Raw genomic sequence first — 13,892 nt, 5'->3', positions numbered from 1 at the left:
GTGAAAACTTAGCAACTTTTTCCCAGAATCTCCGGATATATTTCTGACACTCACCTATTCTGACCAAAGAACTCATCATAAACTTTACTAAAAAATACATGTTGTACAGCAAATGAAAGATACACTAGTTCTTAATGCAATCGCCGTGTTAGAATTCTAAAAATAACTTTAGTACGACATACAGCTTACGTTATAGCGAGACAGCGCCCAAAATCAGGGCGGAAAATAATACAAAACATTTTCGACAGAAATACGAAATAACATCATAAATGGTTCCTACTTTTGCTGAGCTTCCATCAGAATCTTGTACAAGGGGTCCTTTGTCCAGAACAATCGTTGTTTGGTTTTAGAATGTCCTTTTTTCCTGTCGAATTAGCAACCAAAGCTAGCCAAGTGGCGCGAAGCTGTCCATCATCACCAAACGCAGAGAACGGAACACGCCAAAACTCCCGATAAACGTTCAATAATCTGATAAAACTATATTGAAAAAACATACTTTACGATGATATTATCACATTTATCAAATAAAATCAAAGCCGGAGATATTAGCCGTCTATAACGAAAGCTTTTCAGAAGGCAATCCAGAGTTCCTTCCCGCGCCTTCCTGAACAAAGGAAATTGGGGTCATGTCATTCCAAGAGCTCTCTTTTGACCTCAGATCAAGCTATACACCCCATTTCACCTCTCACTGCCTATTGACATCTAGTGGAAGGCGTATGAAGTGCATGTATAGCCATAGATTTGAAGCAAATGAATAGGAAGGCCCTGGAACAGAGCCTCGATTTCAGATTTTTCACTTCCAGACAGGAAGTTTGCTGCAAAATGAGTTCTGTTTTACTCACAGATATAATTCAAACGGTTTTAGAAACTTGAGAGTGTTTTCTATCCAATAGTCATAATAATATGCATATTGTACGAGCAAGAATTGAGTACGAGGCAGTTTAATTTGGGAACGATTTTTTACAAAGTGATAACAGCGCCCCCATATCCCAAAGAGGTTAAGTACCAGCTGTCAGAGCAGCTCACAGATCACTGCACCTGTACATAGCCCATCTGTAAATAGCCCAATTAACCTACTGTATTTATTTATTTATTTATTTTGCTAATTTGCACCCCAGTATTTTTACTTTGCACACTCATCTACTGTCAAATCTACCATTCCAGTGTTTTAATTGCTAAATTGTATTTACTTCGCCACCATGGCCTATTTATTGCCTTTACCTCCCTTATCTCACCTCATTTGCTCACATTGTATATTGACTTATTTTTCTACTGTATTATTGACTGTATGTTTGTTTTACTCCATGTGTAACTCTGTGTTGTTTTGTGTCGAACTGCTTTGCTTTATCTTGGCCAGGTCGCAGTTGTAAATGAGAACTTGTTCTCAACTTGCCTACCTAGTTAAATAAAGGTGAAAAAAAAATGTGGATTTCATGCCTGTGCTGTTTGTTAATACCCTGATTTGTTTCACTGATAACCTGAACCAGGTTGCAGGCACTGGTTACACTTTGAAGCTTTTTCTTGAGTGGACTGCTTGATGAAAGCCAGTCAATATTTCGGGTTGCCCAGAAAATATACCTCTCTGTTGATATCACATTCATTATCTAGCATTTCACAGTCGTTATCCAGATACCGACCTGTTAGAACTTGGTGGTCCTATAGAAACTTCCCACATGAATGGGCTTTAGGTGAGGTAGGTGATCCTGTAGCCATATCACTTCAACAGCATTTGACATGAGATCCTCTCTAAGCTTCACAGGAATATGACTGAATATAAACAGCAACACCACCGCCATTGACATTCCTATCTCATCTGTAGATGGTGTAACCATATATTGCTACCTTTGTAACATCAAAAGTATTATCTAAGTGAGTTTCAGAGATAGTCATCATATGAATGTTTTGTTTCTAGGAAGTTAGCGGTTTCTAGCAAGTTAGCGATTTCTAGCAAATTATCGATCTGTGTTTGTGAGAGAACTCCTTTCCCCCATTCCCAGGTTAAAGTGGTTTATTTAGCTCCCCAGCCCAACTCAGTCATGAGGAAATGGAAAAACCATAAGTAAGCCAGCCAGCCTGTGGTAGAGAGCAGCCCTGCTGGTACAAAGCTCCTGTCTGTCCTCCAGGGCTTTACCTAGACCTGGCCTGCGCAGCAAAGCGCTGAGTTTTGTCAGCGTTTTCTCTCTCGTGTGTGTGTGTGTGGCAGTTTGTGTAATGTGCAAAGAGCCCCCATCTCAAAAGCCTCCTTGACAGACAGATCTGTGTTTATGTGAAAAAAACATCTGTGTGTGTGTTTATGTATGCGAATGAGATTAACCTACCGTTCCATATTTGCCAAACATCACACACACATACACACACGTCTTCTACCTGTGAAGTTATCTATTGAGAATCTAATTGAACAGCGTCCTGTCTCAGGCCAGTGTTTTTTCCCCCTAATGTAGACATGCCACTGCCTCACAAATTTTGAGCAAGATAAAGTCATTAATATTTTAGTGCCCATGAATTTCTCTCCTCGTGATTCTTCACTGTCCTTGCTCTGTGCCCCATTCACATGCACTTCAGCCAACGACCTCTGTCAGCCACTGGGACTGAACCATCTGTCAGGCACTGGGATTGGCGCCCACATTCATATCTGGATGACATTGTTTTATGTATTCCACATCCCAAACCATAACCCAAAACCACACCTTTCTCCCAATATGTTGGGCACAAAACAGTCGAATCAATGGATACATAATCTGAAAAATTGCTCCTATTGAATGGGACCTGATTCTGTCTTGGACATCAAATCAAATGTTATTTGTCACATACGCATGGTTAGCGGATATTAATGTGAGTGTAGCGAAATGCTTGTGCTTCCAGTTCTGACCGTGCAGTAATATCTAACAAGTAATCTAACAATTTCACTACAACTACTGTTACGGATACAAGTGTTCTGTGTGTATCCTGTGTGTATTTCTTTTCTCTCCTTCTCCCCTACTCACAGGTGACAATAATCATTCCCCAATCAGTCATCAATCAGTCGCTAATCAGAAGACACCTGCTCCTTTTCCCTTACCCAATCACGGTCCCTTTCCCTTGGTTTAAAACCCCTGTCAGTTGTTTTCTCCCCAGCTCAATCTCTTTGTAACATGCCTTCTGTCTGTAGATCGCTTGTGTGTTTTGCAGCTACATGTCACTTTGTCCCCACCTGTGAGTATTGTTTTGGTTATGGTGTTTGAGTGTTTGTTTGATGGTGGGAAAAGGGGGTAACCAGACAAGTCGCCCTTGGGCATACACTACCCGTAGGTAAACTTTGTTATATAAACACTAGTTAGAACTGGGCGGACCACCCCCTGTATTTTTGGTTAGTTAGTTATCTGTTTGTGAAGTAGGCTAGTCTAGCTTAGGGGTGTTTTTGGATTATTCTTTCATTCCTTGGGTCCCGCTCAGCCCCTTTTCCTGCTCCCCCCATTACCGTGTGTTTTTAAATAAACCTTGAGTGTTTGACGGTAGTAATTTAGTTGTCTGTGGTTATTTTTGTTCTCACTGTTACGTTGTCACTATAATAATTTGCATGAGTTGTGTTACGGGTCCCATTACCATCCCCCCTAGATTGTCGGGCCAAAGGGATTCGTAACAACTACCTTATACACACAAGTGTAAAGGAATGAATAAGAATATGTACATATAAATATATGGATGAGCGATGGCCGTGCGGCATAGGCAAGATGCAGTAGATGGTATAGAGTACAGTATATACATATGAGATGTGTAGTGTATGTAAACATTATATAAAGTGGCATTGTTTAAAGTAACTACTGATACATTTATTACATCCAATTTTTTAGTATTAAAGTGGCTAGAGATTTGAGTCAGTATGTTGGCAGCAGCCACTCAAGGCTCTGTTGCGCCTTCTTCACTACCCTGTCTGTGTGGGTGGACCATTTCAGTTTGTCCGTGTGTACGCCGAGCAACTTTCCCCCTTCTCCACTACTGTCCCGTCGATGTGGATAGGGGGGTGCTCCCTCTGCTGTTTCCTGAAGTCCACAATCATCTCCTTTGTTTTGTTGATGTTGAGTGTGAGGTTATTTTCACCACACTCCGAGGGCCCTCACCTCCTCTCTTAAGGCCGTCTCCTCATCGTTGTTAGTAATCAAGCCTACCACTGTAGTGTCGTCTGCAAACTTGATGATTGAGTTGGCGGCGTGCATGGCCACGCAGTTATGGGTGAACAGGGAGTACAGGAGAGGGCTGAGAACGCACCCTTGTGGGGCCCCAGTGTTGAGGATCAGCGGGGAAAAGGTGTTTCCTACCCTCACCACCTGGGGGCGGCCCATCAGAAAGTTCAGGACCCAGTTGCACAGGGCGGGGTCGAGACCCAGGGCTTAATGACGAGTTTGGAGGGTATTATGGTGTTAAATGCTGAGCTGTAATCGATGAACAGCATTCTTACATAGGTATTCCTCCTGTCCAGATGGGTTAGGGCAGTGTGATGGCGATTGCGTCGTCTGTGGACCTATTGAGGCAGTAAGCAAATTGGAGTGGGTCTAGGGTGTCAGGTAGGGTGGAGGTGATATGATCCTTGACTAGTCTCTCAAAGCACTTCATGATGGCGGAAGTGAGTGCTATGGGGCAATAGTCGTTTAGCTCAGTTACCTTAGCTTTCTTGGGAACAGAAACAATGGTGGCCCTCTTGAAGCATGTGGGAACAGCAGACTGGGATAGGGATTGATTGAATATGTCCGTAAACACACCAGCCAGCTGGTCTGCTCATGCTCTGAGGACGCGGCTAGGGATGCCGTCTGGGCCGGCAGCCTTGCGAGAGTTAACACGTTTAAATGTTTTACTCGCGTTGGTTGCGGTGAAGGAGAGCCCGCAGGTTTTGGTAGTGGATCGTGTAAGTGGCACTGTATTGTTCTCAAAGCAAGACGTCGGTGTCCACGACGGGGCTGGTTTTCTTTTTGTAATCCGTGATTTACTGTAGACCCTGCCACATACGTCTCGTGTCTGAGCTGTTGAATTGCGACTTTACTTTGTATCTATACTGACGCTTAGCTTGTTTGATTGCCTTGCGGAGGGAATTGCTACACTGTTTGTATTCAGTCATGTTTCCGGTTGCCTTGCCATGATTTAAGAGCAGTGGTTCGCGCTTTCAGTTTTTCGCGAATGCTGCCATCAATCCACGGTTTCTGGTTGGGGAAGGTTTTAATAGTCACTGTGGGTACAACATGATCGACGCAATCTTGACGCGTGGAATCAGATTGGTCAGACCAGCGTTGAACAGACCTGAGCACGGGCGTTTCCTGTTTTAGTTTCTGTCTATAGGCTGGGAGCAACAAAATGGAGTCGTGGTCAGATTTGCCGAAAGGAGGGCGAGGGAGGGCTTTGTATGCGTTGGCGGAAGTTAGAGTAGCAATGATCCAGAATGCTGCCAGCCCGGGTCACGCATTTGATATTCTGATAAAATTTAGGGAGCCTTGTTTTCAAATTTAGTTTTGTTAAAGTCCCCAGCTACAATAAATGCAACCTCAGGATATGTGGTTTCCAGTTTACATAGAGTCCAATGAAGTTCTTTCAGGGCCGTCGAGGTGTCTGCTCAGGGGGGGATATACACGGCTGTGATTATAATCGAAGAGAATTCTCTTGGTACATAATGCGGTCGGCATTTGATTGTAAGGAATTCTAGGTCAGGTGAACAAAATGACTTGAGTAAGCCTTGCCCTTTTAGATAAAGTTTCCCCTAGACACTGTACCTAGGTCAGCTGTGAGTTTGCCTTAAAACCTCTACCGCTTCTCTCTCCCGGATCCGGGATCCTCATCAAAAAAGCTGACTAGCATAGCCTAGGGATATCATATAATATAATTTTCATGAAATCACAAGTCCAATACAGCAAATGAAAGATAAACATCTTGTGAATCCAGCCATCATTTCCGATTTTTAAAATGTTTTACAGCGAAAAAACTATGTATTTCTATTAGCTAACCACAATAGCAAAAGACTCAACCGCATATTTTCACCATTTTTCTACCGCATAGGTAGCTATCACAAAACCGACCAAATAGAGATATAATTAGTCACTAACCAAGAAACAACTTCATCAGATGACAGTCTTATAACATGTTATACAATAAATGTATGTTTTGTTCGAAAATGTGCATATTTGAGGTATAAATCATAGTTTTACATTGCAGCTACCATCAAAAATATCACCAAAGCAGCCAGAATAATTAGAGAGCAACGTGAAATACCTAAATACTCATCATAAAACATTTATGAAAAATACATGGTGTACAGCAAATGAAAGATAAACATCTTGTGAATCCAGCCAATATTTCCGATTTTTTTAAAAAGTGTTTTACAGCGAAAACACAATATAGCATTATATTAGCTTACCACAATAGCCAAACACACAAATGCATTTATTAGCAGCAAAAGGTAGCGATCGCAAAAAAACAGCAAAATATATAAAATTAATCACTAACCTTGACCAACTTCATCAGATGACAGTCTTATAACATCAGGTTATACAATACACTTATGTTTTGTTTGAAAATGTGCATATTTAGAGCTGCAAACTGTGGTTATACATTGTGAATATGTAGCATCGATTCACCAGAATGTCCGGAGCTAGTTTGGACACTCACCTAATCTGACCAAAGAACTCATCATAAACTTTACTAAAAAATACATGTTGGACAGCAAATGAAAGATACACTGGTTCTTAATGCAACCGCCGTGTTAGATTTTTAAAAATAACTTTACCATAACAAACGGCTTACGTTATAGCGAGACAGCACCCGCCAAAACGCGGATAATAGGACTCAACATTTTCCACAGAAATACGAAATAACATCATAAATTGTTCTTACTTTTGCTGAGCTTCCATCAGAATCTTGTACAAGGAGTCCTAGGTCCAGAATAAATCGTTGTTTGGATTTAGAATGTCCTTCTCTCCTGTCGAATTCGCTCCACAAGGCTAGCCAATGATGATGACGTTCCCAATTTCTCTCGACGCAGAGAACGGAAAACTCCAAAAGTCCCATTAAACGTTGAATAAACTGATGAAACTCGGTTGAAAAAAACTACTTTATGATGTTTTTCTAATATGTATCAAATAAAAACAAAGCCGGAGATATTAGCCGTGTATACCGAACGCTTATCATAAGACAATATGGAGGTGCTTCCCGCGCCTAGGTAGAGAAATGAAATTCTGGACACGTCATTCCAAGAGCTCTTGTTCGACCTCAGATCAAGCTAGACACCCCATTCCACCTTCCACTGCCTGTTGACATCTAGTGGAAGGCGTATGCAGTGCATGCATATCCATAAATATAAGGCAATTCAATAGGCAGGCCCTGGAACAGAGCATCGTTTTCAGATTTTTCACTTCCTGTCTGGAAGTTTGCTGCAAAATGAGTTCTGTTTTACTCACAGATATAATTCAAACAGTTTTAGAAACTAGAGTGTTTTCTATCCAATAGTAATAATAATATGCATATTGTACGATCTAGAATAGAGTACGAGGCAGTTTAATTTGGGCACGATTTTTTCCAAAGTGGAAACAGCGCCCCCATATTGACAAGAAGTTAAAGGTTAAGATTAGGATTCAGGTAAGCTGATCCTAGATATGTGCCTAAGGGGAAACCTCCACCAAGAGCAATACCTTCTGAAGTTCACATTGGCCTTGTTTTCTTCACACACTTAACTTACATTATAAACTGGGTGGTTCGAGTCCTGAATGCTGATTGGCTGACAACCGTGGTATATCAGGGTATACCATGGGTATGGCAAAACATGTATTTTTACTGCTCTAATTACGTTGGTAACCAGTTTATAATAGCAATAAGGCACCTCGGGGGTTTGTGGTATATGGCCAATGTTCCACGGCTAGGGGCTGTATCCAGGTACTCCGTTGCGTTGTGCATAATAACAGCCCTTAGCCGTGGTATATTGGCTATACACTACCGGTCAAAAGTTTTAGAACACCTACTCATTCAAGGGTTTTTCTTCATTTTCATTATTTTCTACATTGTAGAATAATAGTGAAGACATCAACTATGAAATTACACATATGGAATCATGTAGTAACCAACAAAGTGTTAAACAAATCAAAATATTTTATATTTGAGGTTCTTCATATAGCCACCCTTTGCCTTGATGAAAGAAAAACCCTTGAATGAGTAGGTGTTCTTAAACTTTTGACCGGTAGTGTATACCACACCCCCTCGTGCCTTATTGCTTAAATATTTCCTGTGTTATTTTCTGTGTAGTTTCCTTGATAACTCAATATCTCTCTCTTGTTTCTGTTGCAGAATCACATCACACATTGGACTGATCTTTCAACTTTGAAACCTGAGTCTCACCTACAGACTGTAGATGTGGCTTTCCTAAGAACCAACAGGTAACACATTCCTCTATCTTGTTTGATTCTTGCCTGACCAATTGATTCGGAAGTGTATTGTTAGTATGTGAATGTTTCTGTCCCATGGTTTGAGCGACTAACTAATTGGTGATTATTCTAAGTGTATAGCAGACTGTACTCAGGGGTAGGCATCTCCAGTCCTCAATAATCTTTTCACACTTTTTAAATTTTTTATTTTTATTTAACATTTATTTAACTAGGCAGGTCAGTTAAGAACAAATTCTTATTTACAATGACGGCCTACCGGGGCACAGTGGGTTAACTGCCTTGTTCAGGGGTAGAACAACAGATTTTTACCTTGTCAGCTTGGGGATTCGATCAAGCAACCTTTCGGTTACTGGCCCAACGCTCTAACCACTAGGTTACCTGCCGATTGTGTCGATCCAAGCTGGCTGGTTCAGATAGTATACTTTTACATTGCCCACAATAAGCATCATGTTAAGGTCAATAAGAATGTGGATGGATGGATACATAACCAGGCCAGCTCAGTACACTATGGCTCGCCTCGGTCCTGATCAGTAGTGTAAAAAGCCCTTTAGATTATTTCATAGATCCCTAAGGGTTTGGGTTACTGCTAAGTCTTCTCTTTCAATAGGTTGGCTTATATAGAAATGCACACACAGTGAAACTAGGTCAATAGCAGCATGTATGACACAAGCTCTCCACTAGCATGGTGTTGTCAGCTGCCCATTTGATTATTTGCATTGACCCTGATAAGCCAGGTAAATAATGTACCTGGGACAGTGCTTAGTGGGCATATACACACTTGAGTGGATAACACACACACAGTGCCATAGTGCCTGCTCACTGTAAGCCTCCTAAACCTGGTGAATGTAGTAGGGTGAAACCTGATAGCACCGTGCCCCTGTCCAGTGACTCGGCCCTGAATATTTCAGAGAGGCTAGGCAGCAATGCTGTTCCCTGCCATTCTTCCTCTCTCACTCCCTTCATCTCTCTCTCTCTCATTCACTCGCCACCATCCCTGGCTTTGGACTTGAGTTACCTGCCCTGTTCTCCCCTGGCAGCAAACATCCACACAGATACAGTCACTCTCATAGACACTCACTTTACAGATGGATACGTATACTGTAGAATAGATAGGATTACTTTGATGACTCAACATATTAGGGAAAGGGGGATACAACTGAATGCATTCAACTGGAATGTGTCTTCGGCATTTAACCCAACAACTCTGAATCAGAGAGGTTCAGGAGGCTGCCATAATCGACATCCAGTGGGCAGAACGACAGATTTTTACCTTGTCAATTCAGGGATTTGATCCAGCAACCTTTCGGTTACTGGCCTAGCGCTCTAACCACTATGCTACCTGCCGTCCCTTTGGTACCCAATAATATTGTCACTCCCTATTGGGCTTGTCTATGTAGTCTGTTAGCAGTGGCCGCTGTAGTAGTGGCTTGGTATTGTCTGTATGTGTGCTGCCTTCTCGGAACCAGTGTTTGTTAAAACATATTTCTAAACTGTTTCTGCTTCGTCATTATGGGGTGTTTGTGTGTGTGTAGATTGATGAAGGGGGAAAACTTTTTAATCAATTTTGGAATAATCTACGTAACAAGATCTCAAAAGTCAAGGGGTCTAAATAATTTCCAAATGCACTATATATACACAGTGCCTTCGGAAAGTATTCAGACCCCTTGACTTTTTCCAAATGTTACGTTACAGAGTTATTCAAAAATGGATTAAAAAAAATATTCCTCATCAATCTACACACAATACCCCATAATGACAGTGAAAACAAGTTTTTAGAAATTTTACCAAATGTATTAAACATAAAAAACATAAATACCTTATTTACTTAAGTATTCAGACCCTTTGCTATGATACTTGAAATTGAGCTCAGCTGCACTTGGTCAGGGACGTGACCAAGAAACCGATGGTCACTCTGACAGAGCTCCGGAGTTCCTTTGTGGAAATGGGAGAACTTTCCAGAAGGACAACCATCTTTGCAGCACTCCACCAATCAGGCCTTTATGTTAGTGGCCAGACGGAAGCCACTCTTCAGTAAAAGGCACATGACAGCCCGGTTGGAGTTTGCCGAAAGGCACCTAAAGACTCTCAGACCATGAGAAACAAGATTCTCTGGTCTGATGAAACCAAGATTGAACTCTTTGGCCTGAATGCCAAGCATCACATCTGGATGAAACCTGGCACCATCCCTACGGTGAAGCATGGTGGTGGCAGCATGTTTTTCAGCGGCAGAGACTGGGAGACTAGTCAGGATCGAGGGAAAGATGAACGGAGCCAAGTACAGAGAGATCGTCGATGAAAGCCTGCTCCAGAGCGATCAGGCCCTTTATGGGGTGAAGGTTCACCTTCCAACAGGACAACAACCCTAAGCACACAGCCAAGACAATGCAGGAGTGGCTTTGGGACAAGTCTCAGAATGTCCTTGAGTGGCCTAACCAGAGCCTGGACTTGAACCCGATCGAACATCCCTGGAGAGACCTGAAAATATCTGTACAGCAACTCTCACTATCTAACCTGACAGAGCTTGAGAGGATCTGCAGAGAAGAATGGGAGAAACTCCCCAAATACAAATACTCCCCAAATGTTCTAAAAACCTGTATTCGCTTTGTCATTATGGGGTATTGTGTGTAGAATGAGGGGGGGACGCTTTTATCAATTTTAGAATAAGAATGGAACAAAATGTGAAAAAAGTCAAGGGGTCTGAATACTTTCCGAAGGCACTAATATAATACAGTACCAGTGAAAAGTTAGAACATACCTACTCATTCAAGGGTTTTTCTTTATTTTGACTATTTTCTACATTGTAGAATAATAGTGACGACACAAACTATGAAATAACACATATGGAATCATGTAGTAACCTAAAAAGTGTTGATCAAATCTAAATATATTTGAAATTCTTCTAAGTAGCCACCCTTTGCCTTGATGACAATATTGCACACTCTTGGCATTCTCTCAACGAGCTTCACCTGGAAGGATTTTCCAACAGTCTTGAAAGAGTTCCCACATATGCTGAGTACTTGTTGGCTGCTTTTCTTTCACTCTGCAGTCATCTCATCCCAACCCATTTCAATTGGGTTGAGGTCGGGAGATTGGGGTGGCTAGGTCATCTGATGCAGCACTCCATCACTCTCCTTTTTGGTCAAAAAGCCCATATCCAGCCTGGAGGTGTGTTGGATCATTGTCCTGTTGAAGAACAAATTATAGTCCCACTAAGCGCAAACCAGATGGGATGGCATATCGCTGCAACATGCTTTGGTAGCCATGCTGATTAAGTGTGCCATGAATTCTAAATAAATCAGATGGTGTCACGAGCAAAGCACCCCCACACGGTAACGCCACCTCCTCAATGCTTCATGGTGGGAACCACACATGCGGAGATCATCCGTTCACCTACTCTGCTTCTCACAAGGACACGGCGGTTGGAACCAAAAATATAAAATTTGGATTCATCAGACCAAAGGACAGATTTCCACCAGTCTAATGTCCGTTGCTCGTGTTTCTTGGCCCAAGCAAGTCTCTCTTTATTGGTGTCCTTTTAGTAGTGGTTTCTTTGCAGTAATTCGACCACGAAGGCCTGATTTACACAGTCTCCTCTGAACAGTTGATGGTGAGCTGTATCTGTTACTTGAACTCTGAAGCATTTATTTGGGCTGCAATCTGAGGTGCAGTTAACTCTAATGAACTTATCCTCTGCAGCAGAGGTTACTCTGGGTCTTCCTTTCCTGTGGCGGTCCTCATGAGAGCCAGTTTCATCACAGCGCTTGATGGTTTTTGCGACTGCACTTGAAGAAACTTTCAAAGTTCTTGAAATTTTCGGCATTGACTGACCTTCATGTCTTAAAGTAATGATGGACTGTCGTTTCTATTTGCTTATTTGAGCTGTTCTTGCCATAATATGGACTTGGTCTTTTATCAAATAGGGCTATCTTCTGTATACCAACCCTACCTTGTCTCAACACAACTGATTGGCTCAAACGCATTAAGGAAAGAAATTCCACAAATTAAGCATTCCTGGTGACTGTCTCATGAAGCTGGTTGAGAGAATGCCAAGAGTGTGCAAAGCTGTCAAGAGACACGGACAAATATGTAATTTCATAGTTTTGATGTCTTCACTATTATTCTACAATGTAGAAAATAGTAAAAATAAAGGTAAAACCCTTGAATGAGTAAGTGTGTCCAAAGTTTTGACTGGTACTGTACTTGAAACGAAGGTCTACTGAAGTGAGACTTTGTCCTTGTGTTTCTTGGCTATTTACATTGTTTTGTTCACAAGCTAGGTTGTTTTTCTATGTTTTGAGTTTCTACTGCTAGGGAAGAGAAGACGTCTAGTCAGACTCAATCTCACAGGCACAAACATGACTAGTCATGCTACTACGGTAATCTACTGCCCTTAAAGGGGAAGGTGACAATGTTGGTCTCATCAGTAATATTGTGGTTAAAATACTTTTTATTAACCAATATACCACATTAGTTTTTTTGTTTGAGTAAGTAAAATAAGAATATTAATTTTCAAAAATTGAGGTAAATAGCGTCTTGTGTGCACCTCCGGTTAAACCGTATTTAAAATAACGACTTTAACCCCCTAGAGTCAATGTCCACACACCCGCTGAAATCTAATTAGCATAATAAAAATATTACAATATAAATCTGTCAGTTTAAGATAGTCAGAGAAAAAGTCGTCACCTACTGTCCTCTCTTTGCCCAGCAATGTTTAAAAGGATTTAATCTCAGTGAAAAATAATTGACTCACTTTCGAGAGAATGCCAGCTGCTAAATGTGAAAAGAAAAGTTTGCAGAGAGAATAGAGGTAGGAAATAAAGCCCCCCCCCCCCCCCCCCCCCCAGGTAGTGTGTGTAGGAGGTTGTAACTTCTAAGCCAGAATGAAGGTTGCAGGTCCGTGTGGGTGACATGGAGATTGAGGTTCAAGCACTCTAATTTGATGTTAACTTATAATCAGTTTTTCAATTGTATGTGTAGTGGAAAACTTTACAACACCCATTTGTGTGTCACAAATGTGAGAATGAGCATAAATATTTTATCCTTACCAGAAATCCACCTTTTTAAACACTGTAACTGATCAATACATCGTAATTTAATTCTTAAAAACAAATGGATGAATAAGATATTTGGCTACAGATGCGTAATTTCTTAACAATCTCTACATCTTCCATCCAAAAACAAATCCAGTGAAATGGCATGAACACATACTGGAGGAGTTAGCAAGTGGCCCGCTTAGCAAGTGGCCCGCTTAGCAAGTGGCCCGCTTAGCAAGTGGCCCGCTTAGCAAGTGGCCCGCTTAGCAAGTGGCCCGCTTAGCAAGTGGCCCGCTTAGCAAGTGGCTGGCTCGCTTACCTAACAAACTAGCTAATTCGAATGACACATCGATGAACCACCAAAGATGCACCCTATTTCTGTTTGAAAATTGAGAAAGAGGCGGAGTTGGACTGTTTCGTGTCCAAAGTTGTTGTCCCCCCTCCCCCACCCCCCATGTCAATTCTG

General features: G+C 41.7%; 1 protein-coding gene across 2 annotated transcripts in view; it reads left to right on the top strand.

Moving 5' to 3' along the window:
- LOC120020472 (SPRY domain-containing SOCS box protein 4-like) overlaps nucleotides 1-13,892 on the top strand; it is a 126,782-nt gene that overhangs the window by 33,832 nt on the left and 79,058 nt on the right. For both annotated transcript variants that reach the window (XM_038964170.1, XM_038964172.1), the window contains exon 2: nucleotides 8,296-8,384. The gene's annotated coding sequence lies outside the window, so the exon portion shown is untranslated. The remainder of the gene's footprint in view (nucleotides 1-8,295; nucleotides 8,385-13,892) is intronic.

Source organism: Salvelinus namaycush, chromosome 25, assembly GCF_016432855.1.
Source record: "Salvelinus namaycush isolate Seneca chromosome 25, SaNama_1.0, whole genome shotgun sequence".
In the NCBI taxonomy this organism is placed as follows: domain Eukaryota; kingdom Metazoa; phylum Chordata; class Actinopteri; order Salmoniformes; family Salmonidae; genus Salvelinus; species Salvelinus namaycush.
Note: the sequence above shows the minus strand (reverse complement) of the source record. Positions and strands in the feature narration are given on the sequence as shown.